Genomic DNA, 7,622 nt, shown 5'->3' on the forward strand with positions numbered 1-7,622 from the left:
ACACTATGGGTAGCAAGCTATTCATAGTAAGCTTTATGCATTTGAAGTCTACATCCTCTATGGGTATGCCACTTGAATCGATTAATGTTTAGCATTGATGCTTGGATCCGAATATGATTATGGAATGCTTTGGCACTAATATTTGAGCTACCTTTGATGTCTTCGAGCTTTAGATACATGCTTCAATTGCTTTAGTGATTGTCATTTTACGAGTTTGAAGAATCATTAGGTTTTATGCTCTTCGATGTAGTGGTTGATGTCTTTGGGCACTCGGATGTTATGTACTCGATGTATTGAGCCTTGCATTGCTCTCCTTCACACTTCAGGTATGCTTCAGTGGATGTGCTTTTGAGATATTTACATTTACTTGGATACATTGCATTAGAGCTTTGGATCTTCTATGTAGTTGAGCTTGGTTTACTGAGACAATGGGAGTCTTGCCTTATGTGTACATGCTCTCTTGGATACTCTTGGATGCATTTACACCTACTAGTGGGCCGATTTGATTTACATGCTTTGGACACCGACACTTACCTCTATCAATAGGATTTAACAATGTATACATGCCTTTTGATTATGTATTGAGCTTCATTACTCTCCACTCAACCAATTATGTATTTGATGGCTACACTTGCTCTTCAGATATCTTATATACATGATGTCCATGCCTATGGGATGTATTGGTTAGTGACGCTCCCCCCCCCCCCCCCCCCCCCCCCATCTCAAGTTTCTGTTTGACTTTAGTACCATTTGTATGCATATTCATTGTTAGTTGCTTTTACATATCCCGATTGTTACTTAGATATTCCTAGAAGCGGAAGCTTGGTATTTCATGATTATTTTCCCACATAGTGGTCTTGGTCATACTGCTGTATTTATTACAACAGTGCTACAATTATAGTTTTCAACATTGTCTTAGAGAGTAAACATCTTACTTTGGCAATCTATTGCTTGTTGGCAGTGGACGGCTCTCTACTTTGGCATTCCCTCTTGTTTTGCCCTTGTTTTGGATGAGCCTTAGGATTGATTTGTAGTCGTTTGCATTAGCCCATTCTCTTGGATTTTGGAGTGGTTTGTTCTTTGAATGATAGTGCTATCTTCAATATTGACAAACTATTTGGCACAAATTTTACTTATTAGAAGATCCAAATATTGTATGTATTGCTACAAAAGCATTAGATTAATCCATTGAAAACCAAGAGTATTAAGCTCTAAGGTATCGATCAATGTGATTGGAATGAGTTGGATGAGCTATGTGAATCCACCCTTATATTGTCATTGTCTAATCATGTTTATTTTAATGTTGTGGTACCTGAAGATAATGCTTGGTGGTTATGGGAAAAGATATGCATTCTTTTGATGAGCAAAGTCTTGCATCATAGATATATTGGTTGAAACAACTTATGGACCCTTGCATGAAAAAAGGGATTTCTATGCCTGCTCATTTAAACGAGTTTCATTCGATTTTTAGCTAGTCGACCTCGCACAAGGTATAAAGTTCAAAGATAACCTACCTCCCTTGTTCTTGCTTGTGGTACCCTTCCCAAGTCATGGGATACTATTTCCATACAGCCATGTGTGCTAATACTCCTAAAGATGGCTTGAAACTCTAGGATATTGAGGGTGCTTTACTCGTAGAGGAAATAAATAGAGAGAATATGGATGCCTCCTGTACTTCTCATGCATTAACTGTTAGGGACATACATGATGGCAACAGGAGCAGTGATGACCTCCGTGGTACAAATTCACACAGGTCTCAGTCTTGTGGGTAGCCTCATAGTAAGTCTCATGGTTGTAAGTCCTCTCTGACATATCATTACTATGGAAAGCAAAGTTATATTCAATAATAGTGCCATAAGATGCATGATGATGGTAAACATGACCGGAAAGAAAAGTTATATTCATTACTATGGAAAGCAAATTTATATTCAATAATAGTGCCATAAGATGCATGATGATGGTAAACATGACCAGAAAGAAAAGGGAAAAGTATAGGAAAAGTTTGATGATGGCAACATTGTCCCTAGTAAGTCCAGTGTAAAGATTGAAGAGATAAATGCAGTGTAGCCAGAGTACAATGATGAGTACATCTTAGCAGTTTCCTCTCTTGATGCATCTTAGAAGATTGATGCTTCATCTACATATTCTCGATGTTGGCTACTTGATTTTGGGGCTTTCTTTCATATTACCTTGTACAAGGATTGGTTTTAGTTCTAGTGCAGCATGAGAAGCTCTATGTGACTAGGAAATGACTTGGCATTGGATACTATTGGTATTGGGGATGTAAGGCTATAGTTTTTCTCAAGTATCTCTTTTACTTTGTATATTATATGTCATGTATCGGCTTTTACCAAAAGCCTTCTATCTGCTAGATAGTTAGACGATGCAGACTATTATGTATCTTTTGGTGTTTCCGCATGGAAGAATATGCATGGGAATCTTGTATTTACTCAAGGTGCCAAGCCTAGCAGCCTCTATCCTTTATTTGTATATGGATCTCTTGACCATGTTTTTGGCTATGGGACTAACATACCACATATATCTTTATGGCATCCTCACCTTGGGCACATGTCCTTAAAAGAAATAAAAATGCTTACTCGATTATAATATCTTTCACCTCTCGATTACAAATGTTTTAATTCTTGTGACCATTGCCTTTATGGTAGTAGACACGTAGTTTTCATAAGAACTCTGGTATCATGCACATGGGTGGAATCTTGTGCATTTTGATGTATAGGGTCCCATGCCTAGAGTACTTTATTGCATTCATTGATGATTATTTGCATAATGTATGGGTATATTCTATTAAGAATAATTCGGATGTCTTATCTATCTTTTAGTGTTGACTTGCTCTTATTGAGAATTAGTCTAGGATCGGTTGAAATATATTAAGTCTGACAATGGGGATGAGTATGTATCCAAAGCATTTGAGCAACTTTGTGATGAGAGGGATATTAAGCATTAGTTGACTGCCTCATACATCCCCTCCCCCTAGAATGCTATTATTGAGCATTAGTTGACTATTTAGGAAAGAGTCCAAAGTATGCTCAGTCAAGTAGGCTTATTGCAATATTTTTAGGTTGAGGCAATTACTATTGTAGTATATTTGGTAAATATATCCTCATACACTACTATTGATTGTCAAGTTACAGAGGAGGTATGGTTTGAAAAACCTCCCTCGCTTTTCATCTTAGAGTCTTTGGATAAGGTTTTTAGCCATGTACCGAAGGACAAACACAATAAGCTAGATCCTAAGTCAGTGAAATGCATCTTTCTTGGTTACAGGGATGTAGATGAAATGGGCTATCACCTATGGGATTCATATGGTCAAAAGGTTATCCATAGCCATGACGTTGTTTTCTGTGCGAATACGATGCATAAGTTGTTGAGATATCGAGCTCCACTCGTGATATGCCATGGTGACCGTTGTGTATTTATATCACCGACTTGTTAGCTCTGCAGATGCGGTTGGTACACTGCCCATGAATAATAGCTAGATGACAACTATCCTTATCTACTCTAGTTCGTGGCTCAGTTAGTATGCCACCTTAGTTAGTTGAGTTTGGTTTGAGACCCATATATAGGGTTCTTCTATTTCTCTGTACTTGAGTTCTTTTTGGCTTACACAACTAAGAAGAGGAAAATTGTTTTCAGCCTCCACCTGTGTGTGTATTCCCCCATTGTGCAAGCAAGAAAGCTACAAGTGAGACTCCTTCCTTCTCTCCCACAATATTGACATGGTATCAGAGCCTGGTTCGTGGTAAGGAGCTCAAGAAAGCAAACCAAGTTCGCGGTGTTCTGGTAAGAGGACCAGTGTTGCTTTCATTTTTCGAGTTTGGGAGCAAGTCTCTGCAGGTAGCACAGTCGGGAAGTGCAAGAGTGCATTGTTTCAGATTGAGACGCCCTTCGCGGTATAGCAAGAGGGTAGTATATGCTGCGGGAGGGGGATTTAGCCTATGGTTGCCCTATTTTTTGATTCGAGGCCATTTCGCGGCCTGTTTTGGAGGCGAAAGTTTTCCGCACACACTCAGGAAAAGGCCCTATTTTTTATTGTGCGACCACTGTTCTACAGGTCGGTGAAAAGTTACCATAGAAATTGCATCGTATGCCTGTGCGAGAGACATTGGGAGTTACAGAATCATCCTTGTTGCCTGTTGATGCAAAATCGTCACTAGGAAGTGACTATGTGGTCAAATACCACTTTCGTCAGTTTTGCAGATTTGCCCTTGTGAGGCTGAAGCTGTGTTTTTTGCAGTGACAGAATTCTTTGCAGTGTTCTATAATGGCGTCTGATTCTCTTTCATAGATTGTCACTGAAAAGCTTGACAAAAACAACTTCCAAGCATGGAAGTTTAGAATGACAAATTTTCTTATGGGAAAAGGATATTGGGAATTCATTGCAGGAAATGAAGAAGAACCAGTTCTTCCTGATGTTCCCAATCAACAGCAAATGCAGGCATTTAAAGGATGGCATGAGAGAGCCAGAAAAGTTATGTACTGGCTGTCTATCAGTATTTCAGACTCTATGATTGTGCATATTCAGGATGCAAGTACGCCAAAGGAGGCGCGGGATACTTTGTCAAAAATGTATAGCATAAATACGCAAGCCAGGAAAATGCAGCTCAAGCAAGAGTTGCACAATGTGCAAAGAGAAAGTATGAGCATCAATGACTACCACATGAAGGTGAAGAAGATTGCAGATGCACTTGCTTCCATTGGGTCGCCAGTGGAAGATGATGATTTAGTTTCTGTGACCTTGAATGGTCTAGGAAAGGATTATGCACAGTTCCAAACATCCATTTCCGTCCGTGAAAGATTTTCTAATTTTGAGGAGTTGATTGCTCTTCTAATTTCTGAGGAGCAGAGAAATGGTGGTGCATCTTGTTCAGGAGGAACTTCAAAAGAAGCTGTCTTCTACTCAAATGCTGGAAGAGGTAGAGGCAGAGGTAGAGGAGGCCGATCTGGAGGCCGTGGTAGAAATCAGAATATGCAGCAAACTCAAGAAAACCAGTCCTATGGAAGAGGACGTGGTAACTCTAGAGGCAGGGGGAGCTAAAGAGGTCGTGGTGGATAGCAAAGAGGGCAAAATGCAAACAGCAATGTTGAATGCTACTACTATGGTAAAATGGGTCATATGGCTAAAGACTGCTATAAAAAGCAGAATGTCATCATGAATGGAAAATTGCAACAAGGGAATTATGCATCTTCTAGTAGACAGGGTGATGACAAAAATGAGCATTTGTTTATGGTGCAGCACATGACCAATTCTGTGACAAGTATGGAAGAAAGCAACGATGTGTGGTATATTGAGTCAGGTGCATCAAACTACATGAAAGGTCATGCAGAATGGATGCAAGATGCAAGGAAAATGGAAAAACCAAGATTTGTGGAGATTGGTGATGATACTGCACATCCTATTGTGCAGATTGGAAAAATTCATTTGTCTATGCAGGATGGGAAAAAGAAATACCTGTCGGATGTATTTCATGTCCCGAATATCACCAAGAACCTGGTTTCTGTTGGTCAAATGGTTGAGCAGGGCTTGCAGGTCAGATTTAATTCTCATGGATGCTTTGTTGAGGATATGAAAAATAAAGGTCGCTTGATAGCAAAAGGAAAGAAGAAAGGCAGAATGTTTACGTTGGAAGCAGACATGCCTGAATTGAGTACAGCAATGTTTGCATATGGGACCGGTGTAGTTGTAGATATTGATATCTGGCATAAACGCATTGGTCATGTTAATGTACAACGACTTAAATCAATGCAAGCCCAAAATATTGTTGCAGGATTGCCTAAATTCAAGGTTGCAGAAATGCATAAGGTATGTGAAGCCTGTCAATTTGGAAAACAGGCAAGGAAACCATTTCCTAGACATGTTCAAGAGAGTAAGATGCCATTGGAATTTATCCACTCTGATGTGTGGACTACTAAAGCTGTATCTATTGGAGGCTGTCATTATTTTGTCACTTTTATTGATGACTATAGCAAAAAAGTTTGGGTATATTTTATGAAAAAGAAAAGTGAAGTGTTTGGGCATTTCAAAACTCTTAAAGCTATGGTTGAAAAAGAAACAGGCCTGCAAATAAAATGCCTAAGGTCAGATGGAGGGGGAGAGCACCTCTCAAATGAGTTTGGAAGGTTTCTGCAGGAGCATGGCATAAAGCAGCAATATTCATGCAGTCATACCCCATAACAAAATGGAATTGCAGAAAGGAAAAACAGGCATATTGGAGAGGTATCTCGTGCCATGCTCAACGAAAAAGACTTACCAGATTTTTACTAGGCTGAAGTAGTTGCTACAGCAGTCTACATAATGAACAGGACTCCCACTGAAGCAATACATGGGATGACTCCAGAGGAGAGGTATACTGGTAGGAAACCAGATATTTCTCATTTGAAAATTTTTGGGTGCATTGCCTATGTTCATGTGCCAGATGAGTTGAGATCCAAGTTGGATCCAAAAGCTGAGAAGTGCATCTTTATTGGTTACTCTCTGCAGAGCAGATTGGGTATAGATGCTATAACCCTTCTACTCGTAAGTTTACAATGAGCAGAGATGTTGTTTTTGATGAGATGAGTAGCTGGTATAAACCAGTAAATGTGATTGATGATGTAGATGCACAAAATGACAATGCTGCACATAATTCATAGCAACAGTCACAAAATATTAGTGGACCTGGAGTGTCCTCTAGCAGTGGTTCACATTCTTCGCCATGGACAGGCAGATTGAGATCAAGAGAATCTCCTCAAAACAATGCAGATAGCGGTATGCAGGTTTCACGAAAAGGAAAAGAGAAGGTAGATCAGTCCATGTTTGATGTGAATGCAGGTCACTCTTATGTGGATGGTGAATCCAGTGGCTCAGAATAGAGCTTTGATGATGAGTTGGGTATTCCTTCTATTGTTACACCTGGAGTAAGGAAGACCAGGGATGTTTTGGGAGCACCTGGGAGTGAACCTACTTTGCGCAGGTCTACCAGAGCTAGGTATCCTATGGATAGGCTGAAATATGATGGATTTACAGCCATTCACTATGCCTATACAGTCAAAGTGATACATGAACCAGAACCCACTTCTTTTGAGCAAGCCATGGGAAAAGAAAAATGGGAGAAAGCCATGGATGAAGAAATGGATGCCTTGGAAGCAAATGCTACATGGGAATTGGTACCTTTGCCTAAAAATAAGAATGCAATTGGTTGTAAGTGGGTTTATAAGGTGAAGCACAATGCAGATGGTGCTGTGAACAGATACAAGGCAAGATTAGTAGTCAAGGGGTATGCACAAACATATGGCATTGATTATGAAGAAACATTCAGTCCGGTTGCAAAGATGGCAACCGTAAGAGCAGTCATTGCTATGGCTGCATCAAAGGGATGGTCTTTACATCAGATGGATGTAAAGAATGCCTTCTTGCATGGTGATTTGCAAGAAGAGGTCTATATGGAGCAGCCACCAGGTTATGTGCATGCTATTCATCCTGAGTTTGTTTGTAGGTTGAAGAAAGCCTTGTATGGCTTGAAGCAAGCACCTAGAGCATGGTTTGACAAGATAGGACAGTATCTTGTCACTATTGGCTTTCAGATTTCCAAGGCATATTTCTCACTTTATGTGAGAAAAACAGA

Source organism: Lygodium microphyllum, chromosome 5 (assembly GCF_053477565.2).
Source record: "Lygodium microphyllum isolate KBCC chromosome 5, Lygodium_microphyllum_v1.1.10, whole genome shotgun sequence".
NCBI classification, from domain to species: Eukaryota; Viridiplantae; Streptophyta; class Polypodiopsida; order Schizaeales; family Lygodiaceae; genus Lygodium; species Lygodium microphyllum.